Source organism: Pelmatolapia mariae, linkage group LG23 (assembly GCF_036321145.2).
Source record: "Pelmatolapia mariae isolate MD_Pm_ZW linkage group LG23, Pm_UMD_F_2, whole genome shotgun sequence".
Lineage (NCBI taxonomy): Eukaryota > Metazoa > Chordata > Actinopteri > Cichliformes > Cichlidae > Pelmatolapia > Pelmatolapia mariae.
Window position 1 is genome coordinate 6,046,206 of NC_086246.1, and position 14,508 is coordinate 6,060,713.

Below are 14,508 nucleotides of genomic sequence, written 5' to 3' on the forward strand. Positions count from 1 at the left end.
ATTAGTAGTGCCGAATTACCCCAGGATAAATGTGACCCTGAAATTGACTTAATTTGCTATTCATGAAGATTTGAATGACCTATATTGTGTCACTTAGATTATGAGGAGGGGTCCAGAACCACAGGACCTCCATGCACATCACAGAGGGTATGATGACAGTCCATATTAGAGTAACACAAAGTGTTGAACACAATTTTCTCACACTCTACTGACACATGTTCATCCGAGTAAGGAAGTGTCTCATATTATGTCTTACTAAAACATTAGGTGTGTCCTTCCTGCTGTTAGACTGTACAACAACAGTGTTGCAGCAAAGTCAAAGAAAGCCATGATGTCAAGTTTTCACATATTACAATGAAAGAAATCAAAGAATGAGAAATGTTCCAAACCCCTTTCAATCCAAAGTAGCTTCAAGGTGATCATGTACTGGGTTATACAAAACTGACATAGCTAATAGGAATTCTTTTCCAGTTTGACCCATGTCTCTGTGTCTCCTTAAAGGTAACCAGTATCAAAGGTAGAAGCTAAATGTTTGTCCTTATATTTGCTTTTTAATCTCAGCGGTCAAGTAAAGTTATACTTCAAGTCCTTTCATGGTTTTTTCATTATAACAACTGCTATTTATGTTGCAAGGCAATATCAGTGAGAAGAGGATTTGACCTGAAACTATTTGAATTTGCATGCCTTACGGTGACAGCTCTCATTCAGCTTATCTGGTGCACTGTGTGCCGAGGAAAGGGGCCGGCGCACTCGTCAAGCAAGTCTTTGCGAAGCAGTAATCACACGTGGCATGTCACAGCACATTTGCAAAGCTGCCATTAGCTCATGACTTTAATGACAATGAATCAAAGCAAATGAGGTGATGAATCACAACAATTCCAGGGGTAAAATGAAAAGTAAATAAAACAAACTTAGCTCTGACTTAAGCCAGCGCTGCTTTTTCAACAGATGCTGATAGAAATAATGCAATTTCACCAAATGTATGGAGTGTGTCTGCCTTCACTCACAGTGCTTTAGGTGTTAAAGGTTTCAAGGAAAGAAAATTTCAAACATTAAATATTCCTTCTCCTTCTCTTTCACCTCAAGGAATTTAAAACCAAAATTGCTATGTAAACTTTTGCAAAGTGAAACGCATGAGACATCAGTTATTACTGATCTTGTGTCCATGTATTGATTTCAGTGCCAGCAGTGCTCTAAAATTCGTTCGTCCCTGTGATTTTCACAAAAACCAGTGACCAGCTAAGCTTGGAAACCTTCCTTAGAGCTGTGCTCCAAAGTGCTTCACATGTGTGAATTTAAAACATTCAAGTTATTAAAATGACTTTTTTTCATTACAAGTAATTTAGCTGGGATAGAACCCCCTCTTCTTGCATTTTCTATGTTTTCAATATTTTGCTGTTTTTAAGGATATTGCAGCATTAGATTATAGTTACATACATAATACGTCTTGAAATTCACTTCTTTCTAGTGATGGTAAATTCGATTCTTTTTACTGAATCGAGTTTTAATGAGTCACTCACCAAAGTGAATCGGGTTTCTTGAGTCATTTGAGTCACTGAGTCAGTTGACCAGAGAGTGCAAAAATGTATATTTTCACTCAAACCTAATTTGTTTCTCTATTAATGTAAATCCTACTGCTAAGATGAATGATTGTAAAAGAAAACAACTATTTTCTTTAGAGAAAAAAAGAGCAAAAAAATTCTAAAGGGAACATTTTTTTATTTTTATTTTATTTTATTGGTATTTTCCTTAAATGTGTCAAATATATATTTTGTCATCTAAATGTCCACTGAGCTGTGAGCCAGGGGGCGGTAAAGTGCCTTAACATTGGTTGCCAACCAAGAAGAAGAAGAAGAAGAAGCTGTGAGCCAGGAGGGAGGGGGTGAGTGAGTGAGTGATTCGTAACAGGAAGGGAGGGGGTGAGTGAGTCAGTGATTCGTTCAACTCGTTTGAGCTGTGAGCCAGGAGGAAGGGGGTTAGTGAGTCCTGAGTGATTCGCTTATGCTATGATTAGGCACAGCAAGGGAGGGGGTGAGTACCTCAAATGTGCTGTTAGCATGCTAGCTGAGCGATGCTACTGTGAACCGAGGAGCTATTGTCTTGATGTGAGCTTCTACTCAGGGTGTTTTCTTCCAGTTCAGAGCAGGAATGTTTTTGTTAATAAACTGGCTGTTGTTTTTTTTGCCACAATTTTAATTATAAGCTAGATATATTTCTACTAATGGAATTAGTTTGCTAACAGCAACAGGGATGAGTCAGTGAGTCAGTTGCTCTTGTGAATCATGATTCACGAGTCAGTAAAGTGATTCTCGAGTATTGAACGATTCGTTCACGAACATCACTACTTCTTTCACAGCAAGCCTATTTCAGTTCCACTTCATACAGAAACACTTAAGCACCCACTCGATCACTATCCTTACACACAAATCGTAATGAGGACACTCATGAGATCTTTCTTGTATTTTTTGGGTATGAACACAAAGCTGACAGCACAAAGCAAAGATAAAATCCAGCACAAAGAGACTTCAAAGTGATCACCACAGTGATTCTGCTTTAGGAACGTGAACACAGGTTTCAACCCTGGCTGCTCATCACTGCCTTCGTTACCTGTTGAAGATCAGGCTCTGGGTGCTAGACTGTGGTTGACAGGCACTCAACTTTAATATCACTCTGAGGGCTTGGCTAGCTTTGCATTAGCATTCTGTCTGTGCAGACGCTCGCAAAGAGCAGGAGTTGTGTTAGCAGCATAATAAGACAGGTTGTTCCTGTCCTGGACACAATTTTCACTTTACCATCGGGATCTTGTCCTTTTTAGCAAGAGCACAATTAATGTCCACATCTCCACTCCTCACAAGCTGCTTCACATTTACCTTCTCCCACACGAGAACTGAAATTAACTGATTGTAATGCAGGGAGATAAAAAAAAAATCAGTAACTGAAGAACCTTCGTAAAGCAAGTGGCAACATAAATGTAACTTTAATATAATTACTGAATTTAATATAGTAATGCATTGCATTACTGCATTACTGAAAAATGTAATGTGATTACAGTAATACTTTGTTACACCCAAAAGTGATTAACAGTCTGTGAAGCAGACAGAAATGATCACACTGGAAAAAAGGCTGTTGGGGGTTAAAGAGAAAGAAAAGACAGTGCTTCAGTTACAGAATATTAAGTGTTAAGCTTTGCCACTTCCAGCTGCTCCTTTTTATCTTGCTGTAGTGCTGACAGGCCATAATGCCTCATCTTCCTTCTGGGTACACTAAGATCATGAAGGACAAGCAGGAGAAGAGCAGGCACCCAGGTCATGTGCAAATGTACTGTTTATAAGATTGGGGAAACCTGCAGTCAGCTGAGACTGAAGAAGTCACCTGGATGAGTGACGAAACGTTTCTCCCACTGAAAACGTCCAGATGAACAGAATCATCTTTTTGGGATTTCCTTACCTGGGTGATTGAGCATGCATCAAGGGCTCACAAGTTTCTCCAACATAATGAAGAAAAACAGAATTATATCTCAGGTAATGAATACAATCATCCCCTATCATCGTTTGCTAAATCTTCTATCAGGAACCTCGGCATAACTTGACCTTGACTCTGTTTTCATTCTAGATGTTTATGTAAAATCTCTGGTTCAGTCTTGTTTTTATCACTCAAGAAATACTACCAAGTTAAGTCTTATTGGAGATTGTTGTTCATGCATTCATGCAAAAACTGCTGTGAGGGGTCTGACAAAATCTGAGTACTCTCATGTCACACTGTTGCTGACCCAGCTGCACTGACTCCCTGATAAATTTGAAGTCCACTTTAAGAATCAATTTTAAGATTTTCAGTTTTAGTGTTTTTCATTGGCAAGCACCAGCAGTCACCTTTTACATGCTCAGCAGTCCCTGTGGTCATGTGATCAGAATGAAGCTGAAAAGTTAAAGACAGCACTTTTGTAACAGTAGCCTCAGATTCTGGAACTCTGTCCATTAGACATCTGTGGAGGAGGTTTGCTAATTTAAAAAACAAACAAACACACAGCTAAAAACTCATGATTTTAGACTGCATTTGGTTGAGAAGCACTGTGATGTTTGAAAGGTTTACTTACTTCCAGAGAAAAACAAAATACTAAAATCATCCTAAGTGGGGAGAGTCAGCTGATTCTTTTTTTCAGTCATAAATCCATCCATGTGTTAAATATTGCAGTTTGCTCTTTTTGAATTATATTAAGCCATTGTACTACTGACACATTAAACATACTGCCACAGTCTGGTGTGTGGAAAATGGAGAGGGAGGACCCAAACGCAGGACTCGCAGGGTGCCGTGGAAACCTCTGGCTTTGGCAGAGCAGGGCCAGCAGGCGTGGAAAGGCTCAGGTGGCATATATATATATATATATATATATATATATATATATGTATATATATATATATATATATATATATATATATGTATGCATGCATGGGTGCATCCGTATGTACGCATGTGTATCTATACCTTGTACATATCTTTTTGTGTAAATGTAAATGCCTGTGTTATTGTGTATTACAAACAACGGAGAGATGCCAAACTGTATTTCTTGTTCTTGCAACAGTGACAATAAAGAGCTATTCTATTCCATTCTATTCTAAACTGGAAACATCTTGATGCATGCTCAATCATCCAGGTAAGTAAATCCCAAAGGTTGATTCTGTTAATCTGGACGTAGCGTTTTCAGTGGGAGAAACGTTTCGTCACGCATCCAGGTGACCAGCTGACTGCAGGTTTCCCCAATCTTAAACTGGAAACACACACGAGGAGTTGACAACAACGAGACAAGGGGGAATCCGAGGGCTTAAATAGACAGGACAATGAGGATGACTGGAAACAGGTGAGAACACAGCTGAAATAAATCTTAACTAATGACACAAAGGAAATAGAACTAAACACAATGCACACAGGGGATGACTAACACAATAAAACAAAAGGTCCAGAACTGAAAACAGTGGGTGAACGACCCAGGAACCCTGACACATACATGCCATTAGTATGTCTTACATTATGAGCACACAAAAAATAATTCATTGTTAGACGCAATCATAATAACAAAAGTAATTATAATAGCCAAGGATACTCAATTTATCTTCAAATAAAGCAAATTATTACATTACATTACAATGTTAATTATTATTATCACAAATTTACTATTAATTTTCATGTTTTACAAAACAAACATTTTCTTTTACTTTCTTTACTCTTCATATCGGAGGTGGCGAGGAGGCATGCTAGTAAACCCCTCAACTGGCTCCTTCGAACATGGAGGAGCAGCGGCTCCGCCTGAATGACAGACCTCACCCTGTCTCTAAGGCCAATCACTCTTCAGAGGAAGCTCATTTCTGTCATTTGTGTCCACAATCTCATTCTTTCAGTTATTACCAAGAGCTTGTGACAGTAGGTGAGGGTCAGGACATTGACTGACCTGAAAGCAAAAGCCTCCCTTTCACATTTAAGCCTCTCTTCACCACACAGTGGTACAATGTCCACATTACCGCAGAGGCAGCACCAAGAGATAGCTTAGATAGAATAGATTTTTGAGCTGAGCACTGGACAGGAGGAGTTTTCCTCACTCCCAGGAGGGTAATTTCTGTTCCAGCTGGGGCTTATAACAGTACCAGCTCTGCTTTTCATGTGTAGTATGACCAGGGCATGCTCCACCTGTCTTAGGTAAATACCTCTGGTGATTCAGGTGACCTTGATGGTAACAACACAACATAAATCACCACACTGTCTGTCATTGTTGCTTTCGTTTCTTTAGACTTGCTTGTTTCTGGGTTCATTTTGGGCCATTTTGCTTTATTTAAATGTTCACAAATTTTAAAAAAGAGAAAAAAATAGGCTAATGATGTAAAAAGAATGAAAGGTGAAATGAAAAGTTTATTTTTCTACAGATTGTAGTCTGTGTTCCAGAACAGTCCCAGTTACTTCAAAGTGGAAGTATGTCTTATGTTGAACAAATATTGCAGCAAATTGCTCTATTTTTATTGATAATGTCATCTCAGTGAGCCTCTTCTTTGACTGCAGACACAGTAATATTTTACTATAATTTTGGTATTTTATTCATGTGAATGTTTCAGTGCTCTGAATGATACCTATTCTTTTGGGTTTTGCAGGAAGAAGAGCGTGCTGTTTCTGGATTACTTAAAGGGAGCTGAGCAGTGAAGTCATCCTGCAGGAAAAACATTGTATGAACACTCGCAAAGACAGATAGAAAACTTAATTTCTTAATTTGTCCACTGAAGCAATCAGCTTGGGAATCTGTGTTATGATGAGTGTGAATCTCAGGAAGCTAATGCTGAAACCGTGTAGGGTTAGCTGATGCAGTAAAAGGAACCATCTAATGGCTCCTGTAACACTGAGCAGAAGGAGTCTTCATAAATAATGTAAAAATGATCTTCAATGGCACTGCACAGAAATCTCCTTAATTGGGGCAATCGTGTCCTGCTTCAAGTAATCTGAGGGGAAAGAGACCTGAGACTAAACAGGAGAAAACTCACTTTAATGGTCATTTCTACTTTTGTTTTCATAGTTGTTTACATTTTTATTAGTGCTGTCAGCGTTAATCTCGTTAAAATGACATTAACGCCATAACCGCATTAACGCGACAAATCTCCATTAGCGAGTTAACACTAACAGTTTTCAGGCCCCTCTTCTGTGGAACCAGCTTCCAGTTTAGATTCAGGAGACAGACACTATCTCTACTTTGAAGATTAGGCTTCAAACCTCAACAAACTCAAAGCACTGTTAAAGTCTGTACAAAAGGCCTGAACAGGTCTGAACAATACAGTAGCTTGGTATTTGCATAGAAAAGGAATCAGTAGTGGTATCTGTTTTCTGCCTTACCTCCATACTATGTGATTTGGATTAAGTTCTGCTGAACTGTTATTTCCATGTATCCGTTAAAAATGATTATACATGACTTTCCATGGAGTGTTCCACAGCTTGTGGGAGTCTGTAATCTTGTATCTTTCAGGTTAAAACTGGTTAAAATTGGAAAGAAGTTGGAAAGAAGATGCAAACAGCAGCTCCAGTGTGAAAGTCCCTCACTGTAGAGCAGAACCGTATAACCTTGGGAAAGAAACAAGGTCATGCAATGGCAGACACTGAATAAATACAAGGAAAATCATCAAATCATAGCAGGACGGTTTTAGTCACTGAGCCAAAAGACTTCATGCTCTGCAGCAGATGGTGATTTAGAAGTGAAAATCCAAAAGCTGCACAAGTGATATAAGTGGAGCTCTGTGGGCCCTGTTGGTGTTTAGCACATCTTCTGAGTCAAAGACAAAGATTCACCCGCTGCCCTCTGGAGGTCTGCAGCTCTGCTCTGCCAAGTTCAAACTGTCTGGAAAGTCTCTCTGCTAAAGAAAAAAACAATGTACCAAATGTAGACTTTAAAATTTAATCCCTATTTTAATTTAATATAAGCAGCAGCTGTGAGGAAAATTCAATATGAATGAAGAGTATGACCAAAAGGCGCCGAGTAAAACGCAGCAGTCTGGGGTAAAGATTCAGGTTTGCCTGATGATTGAACTTCTGTCTACATTTGAAGCAGCAATCTGTTACATCTCTGCACACACTGCCTCACACAGACGTCTCTCAAGATAAATGATAAATATTGATTTTTTTTGTCATACAAAGAAAACATCAAAATCTAATTCTTTACAAACAATTTTAGAAAGAATCACAACAATGACTAGATTCATGTATTCATCCTGACTGGGTCTTTATTAAATCTGTCAAATCTGAAATGAGAACAGGCACAGATGGGTCTCCTATCTGTGTAGGCTGGGCTGGTCAATCACCTCATTCAATTTTAAAGTATGTGTTACAAGTAATTAAACACTACTTCAATCCAAGAAAAAAATACATAATTAGAGTAAATTATTCACCTAAGTGCAGGATTATGCAACAATAGTTTGCCAAAGAGTCATCATCAAATCCCCGGAAAGTTTCAGCAAGCAGTCGGTGGTTTACGACACCAACTGTCTGCCATCTATAATCCAGTTTTGAGATCCTCCCCAGACCCTTAACGCCCACTCACATCCTGGGCCATCTGACCTCAGGAAATCACATGATCGGGTGGGGCCAGGTTTCACAATGAGCTCACCTGAAACCTTGGCTGATTGTGACCTACACCCATTTTCACACCTTGGCTCGTGTGATTAGGTAGAGGATCACTAGGGGGTCCATTGTCCCTCTCAGTGGGTTACTTCCACAGGGTTTAAATCTGGAACTCTCCACCATTTGACCCTAGAACTGAAGGAGCTTCTCCGATGAGAAGTGAAACGTCTTCAAGCAACCTAAAGAAGTCCAGACGCTTTTTCAAGCTCCTTAGACAATCTTAGAAATACTTTGTTACTTTCTGTTAGTTTTTATGATGGTGTATTATGGCCGCAATAAACAAAATGTTCATTTGGAAATTTAAGTCGAAATTTTGACATTAAACTCAGAATGTGGGCAGTTGTTGCTTCAAGCTGAACATCTGCCCGGGCTGCTGTAGCCTCTACACACTACATGAGTTATTGAACCAAACTGGTCAGTTGTCTTATTGTGTCTTGTGATACAACATATATCCTCTTTACTGCACAAGGTGTGACCATTGGTATCCTTGCATCTGTCCATTGCCCACCATTTCATTTTGTCCACATCTGACCAACTCTTCCAAGTTTGTGTGTTTTTCCTTCTGAACACACACACAGCTTCCTGCACCATTGTTTTAACACCCTTACACTCATCACCACACTGTGTGTATGTGCTAATAGAGAACTCATTTCCTTGATTCTGAAGTACAGCTCCACTAACTCATTTATGCAAGGCATTTTGCAGAGGGCTTTAATCTCCACATTTTTGACTTTATTCTCAAAATCGTCAACAACTTTTTGTCTTAATGTGGCCCTAATATATGGAGGACCACAAGAGCCACGCGCATCGAAATAAAAATTTCTGTGCTTAAATAATGAATTGTAGAATAAATTCTGCAATTGTAAATTCATTTTTGAATTCCAATTTAATAAACTGCATCTCAAAATCCTTTTTCCAATTGCATTTCAAAAAACATTTTTGAATTGCAATTTAATAAACTGCATTTCAAAATCCTTTTTCCAATTGCATTTCAAAAAACATTTTTGAATTGCAATTTAATAAACTGCATTTCAAAATCCTTTTTTCAGTTGCACTTTAATAAACTGCATCTCAAAATCCTTTTTCCACTTGCACTTTAATAAACTGCATCTCAAAATCCTTTTTCCAATTGCACTTTAATAAACTGCAGTTCAAAATCCTTTTTCCACTTGCAATTTAATAAACTGCAGTGCAAATTCCTTTTTCCACTTCCAATTTAATAAACTGCAGTTCAAAATCCTTTTTCCACTTCCAATTTAATAAACTGCAGTTCAAAATCCTTTTTCCACCTGCAATTTAATAAACTGCAGTTCAAAATCCATTTCCCTTTCCTGTTCGCTCCTGGATTAGCTGCTGGATTAGCTCCTGGATTAGCTGCTGGATTAGCTCTTCGATTAACAACTTGCTGGAGGCTATTCAAATTAGCCACACCGTGGGATGTAAGGAGCTCTCTGATTGGTTGGTCAGACACAGGCTGTCTGCCAGCCTGGATTTTTCTAGCTCATAGCTTCTCCCTGCTAAGAAGCGTGTGTGCTTGTACAAAGGCCGTTCAGCCTCGGGATTTACACTCGGCTCGACTCGGATATGTGAAGAATGAAGGGACCCTGCAGCGAAACGGAGAGCCCAACCTCTGACTGAGTGCCTGTTTACTCAGTCTGACCACCTGTTGAAGGTAAGGTGCTAACGTGGCTAACGCTAGCATCACCGCACGTAGCCCCGTTATTTTAAGATCATCTTAGCTTATGAAAATTTTACGTCGCAGCTATATGAGCTAGCTACGTGTTTTGTAAGCTGCTGTGCTCTTCTCAAATAAAGCTGGAAGCAGCTCAGACTGTTAGAACCAGCACTGAGGCCTGTTACATTTATACAGTGTTAGAGCAATGGCTGCAACCTACAGCCTTTAAACTAGCGATTAAAATGCTGACAGTAAACTCGTCAGTCCAGATGTTACCACATTACTCTATGGTACTTAGAGTTAAAACAACTGAGACAGGCTGATTAAAATAACAGCTGTCAGTTCTCTCATTCCTTATATCAAGACTGGAGATCACACTACTGATTTCAGTTCATTTAATATGTGAGTGCACAGATTCATTCTCAACTGGACATAAATGATGATCAAAGGTTGTATATATGATGAATTCATCAAATCCCAGCCTCTAACACAGTGCGCTGAATCTTAGCCAGTATATTCTAATCAGTGCAATTTAAGCATTCACTGAACCTACAGTAATTGAAATTGATTTAATAAACTGCAGTTCAAAATCCTGATCAAACTGAATCAAAATTGATTCAGTTTAGTACTTTTCTCTGTATGCTCTGTGATTATAAAGGCCTTAAATTCTGTCATATATACTGTAAATGATTTTCACAGAGGTCTTAAAGTACTTAAATCACTGCTGATAGTCTGGTTGTTTATATTTTCACGTTTTTGTGTCTGTAGGGCTGTTTGATGACGATTTGGACTCCTCTGGGAGATGAGGACACACCCACATCTGTTCCATACTGCAGCCATTGATGGTGTTACAGCTCTGAGTCAGCTTTGGGCCATCAGACGCACACACTGGAAAACCAGCACCTGGACTTCATGCAGGAGAGACGGCCTCAGTGATGGACTGTGCATCCTCTACTTTACCTCCTAATCTCTTTCTTCTTTAACACACAATTAAAATCACTCCAAAAGAGTGTAAACTTACTGAGGAAGTCTCTAACTTGTACACATTTGTACTTTTACTTGTTTTATGAGTTATTTTTAAGAAGAGTAAAGTTATTCACATAAAGTCTTTATTCTTCTGTATTTATTCTTTTGTATCATGTACCACAGTCATACTGAACTTTACAGACCTGGTGAATTGGGGAAAAAGTCATATATATATATACACATGAATGAATCATTCAGCTTCAGCAGTATTTCGATTCATCTTATGAATTCCAGTCTAATGTCAATTCACTGAGTTCAGTTTTGGTCTTAAACTCGAGAGAATACCACCTGGTTCAACAATCTTTCTGATTATTGGCAAAATGTTTTCTTCTGAGAGATGCTCCTGAGGCTGAAATTGAGCCCAGAGAAACAACAACAAAGTTTAGTTCCTCTGGATTTTCCATGGAAAATTGTTTTATCACTCATCCAGGTGACTTCTCCAGTGTCACGGATGAGTGATGAATGTATCTCCCACTGGAAACCATTGTGTCCAGTTAAAGTCATTTGGTTTTTTTAAGGAGAGTTGTTAGATGCTGTGCTCGTGAGGACAATGGGTTTTAACTTGCTGCACAACACAAAGCTGCTATACTGGATCAACGATCAAAACACTTAATTGAGCAGAATTAAGTCAAAATGTAATATCCTCATATGATGACACATCACACATGACCCAGCATTGTTCTAATAATGCAAACTTTCTTATTGGAAGTTTCCACAGCTGCCAGAAAGGGACAGATTTCTGGCTGGTCTTAATGAGTGGTCGTTGCTCTCTGGTTTTCTCTGGAATTGCTGCACGGAGGATGTAACACCCATGATAAGCGCTGAGGTGTGTGTCCCTGTCAGAAATCAGCCATCCTCAGCTTCCAGGTTAGGAAAAGTGGAACAGAAGATATTCAAATGCATCTCTTCACAGCTGCTGATGAATTCTACAAAAAACAAAGTTTGTTAAAAACATTTGCAGGTGAATCACCACTGATTTATCAGTGCCATCCATTTACTCAAAAATTACTGACAAGTGGATAACTAGAATATATAGTTTATAATTTCAAAAATGTCCTGTACAAAATGAACTATATATGACAAATGTGGTGCTTGTGGAATTTTTAACAAGGACCCTACAAAACTTTACTCATGCTGCCAAACTTTTGACAGCTAGGTGTGCAGTTCCTGCTTTAAATGCATTCACTTTTAAGATTAAGGAATCTAAGTGATAAGAGGCCAGAAATGTTTGAACTCGCTTATGAACCTACATCACTGAGGCCGTCTCTCCTGCATGAAGTCCAGGTGCTGGTTTTCCAGTGTGTGCGTCTGATGGCCTAAAGCTGACTCAGAGCTGTAACACCATCAATGGCTGCAGTATGGAACAGATGTGGGTGTGTCCTCATCTCCCAGAGGAGTCCAAATCGTCATCAAACAGCCCTACAGACACAAAAACGTGAAAATATAAACAACCAGACTATCAGCAGTGATTTAAGTACTTTAAGACCTCTGTGAAAATCATTTACAGTATATATGACAGAATTTAAGGCCTTTATAATCACAGAGCATACAGAGAAAAGTACTAAACTGAATCAATTTTGATTCAGTTTGATCAGGATTTTGAACTGCAGTTTATTAAATCAATTTCAATTACTGTAGGTTCAGTGAATGCTTAAATTGCACTGATTAGAATATACTGGCTAAGATTCAGCGCACTGTGTTAGAGGCTGGGATTTGATGAATTCATCATATATACAACCTTTGATCATCGTTTATGTCCAGTTGAGAATGAATCTGTGCTCTCACATATTAAATGAACTGAAATCAGTAGTGTGATCTCCAGTCTTGATATAAGGAATGAGAGAACTGACAGCTGTTATTTTAATCAGCCTGTCTCAGTTGTTTTAACTCTAAGTATCACAAAGTAATGTGGTAACATCTGGACTGACGAGTTTACTGTCAGCATTTTAATCGCTAGTTTAAAGGCTGTAGGTTGCAGCCATTGCTCTAACACTGTATAAATGTAACAGGGCTCAGTGCTGGTTCTAACAGTCTGAGCTGCTTCCAGCTTTATTTGTGAAGAGCACAGCAGCTTACAAAACACGTAGCTAGCTCATATAGCTGCGACGTAAAACTTTCATAAACTAAGATGATCTTAAAATAACGGGGCTACGTGCGGTGATGCTAGCGTTAGCCACGTTAGCACCTTACCTTCAACAGGTGGTCAGACTGTGTAGACAGGCACTCAGTCAGAGGTTGGGCTCTCCGTTTCGCTGCAGAGTCCCTTCATTCTTCACATATCCGTGTCGAGCCGAGTGTAAATCCCGAGGCTGAACGGCCTTTGTACAAGCACACACGCTTCTTAGCAGGGAGAAGCTATGAGCTAGAAAAATCCAGGCTGGCAGACAGCCTGTGTCTGACCAACCAATCAGAGAGCTCCTTACATCCCACGGTGTGGCTAATTTGAATAGCCTCCAGCAAGTTGTTAATCGAAGAGCTAATCCAGCAGCTAATCCAGGAGCTAATCCAGCAGCTAATCCAGGAGCGAACAGGAAAGGGAAATGGATTTTGAACTGCAGTTTATTAAATTGCAAGTGGAAAAAGGATTTTGAACTGCAGTTTATTAAAGTGCAAGTGGAAAAAGGATTTTGAACTGCAGTTTATTAAATTGGAAGTGGAAAAAGGATTTTGAACTGCAGTTTATTAAATTGGAAGTGGAAAAAGGATTTTGAACTGCAGTTTATTAAAGTGCAATTGGAAAAAGGATTTTGAACTGCAGTTTATTAAAGTGCAATTGGAAAAAGGATTTTGAACTGCAGTTTATTAAAGTGCAATTGGAAAAAGGATTTTGAGATGCAGTTTATTAAAGTGCAACTGAAAAAAGGATTTTGAAATGCAGTTTATTAAATTGCAATTCAAAAATGTTTTTTGAAATGCAATTGGAAAAAGGATTTTGAAATGCAGTTTATTAAATTGGAATTCAAAAATGAATTTACAATTGCAGAATTTATTCTACAATTCATTATTTAAGCACAGAAATTTTTATTTCGATGCGCGTGGCTCTTGTGGTCCTCCATACTAATAATCATCATACTTTTGTGTTATGTTGTGTTGTTTCATTACAAATGCATATGTTATGCCTCCAGAAATGTGTTTTTTTACCTTGTTATCACAGTTTAGAGTGACTTGTTTATTTTCGTAACCATGACAACATAGAAGCAGTGCACGCTGGGAGTCAGGAAGTAAATTTACCGTGTGGCTCTGGATATTGTTGTGTGGGCTCACGCAGCCGTCAGCTCCACAGTTACAGGTTTAATCCTTTTTCCCTCCGCTAAGGCAAAGTCTGTGAGTATAATTCATTTTGTACAATTAAGCAGCGAAGCGTTTTGAACTGTTGTCTGTTATTCGGTTAGCTTTGTTGTGTCTCATATAAGCTATGCGGCTAGGCTGGCAAGCTGTGATAATTAGCCAGATGCTTTGACTTTATCGCATTGATAATACATTTCATATTTCATATATTTCATTGTATTGTGTTTACAGTTTCACAAATGCCCAGTAAACCTCCTGGAATTGAACCGTCCGTGTCCTGGAGTGTTTTTTGGGAGTGTTTAAGCTGAATGGAAACTTAGCCCATGACAGTGAAAAGACTGCAACACAGCTAACAGGGCATACGAGGATTGCCATCT

At 38.9% G+C, this 14,508-nt stretch overlaps 1 long non-coding RNA gene across 1 annotated transcript; it reads right to left on the reverse strand.

Annotated features, from left to right (window-relative positions):
* Positions 1-11,729: 11,729 nt before the first annotated feature.
* LOC134621334 (uncharacterized) lies at positions 11,730-13,347 on the reverse strand. Its single transcript, XR_010092193.1, has 3 exons — positions 13,034-13,347; positions 12,094-12,262; positions 11,730-11,769 (listed from the first exon to the last, which is right to left on the reverse strand). It is a non-coding gene; the product is annotated as an uncharacterized LOC134621334 (long non-coding RNA).
* Between the last annotated feature and the right edge of the window lie 1,161 nt (positions 13,348-14,508).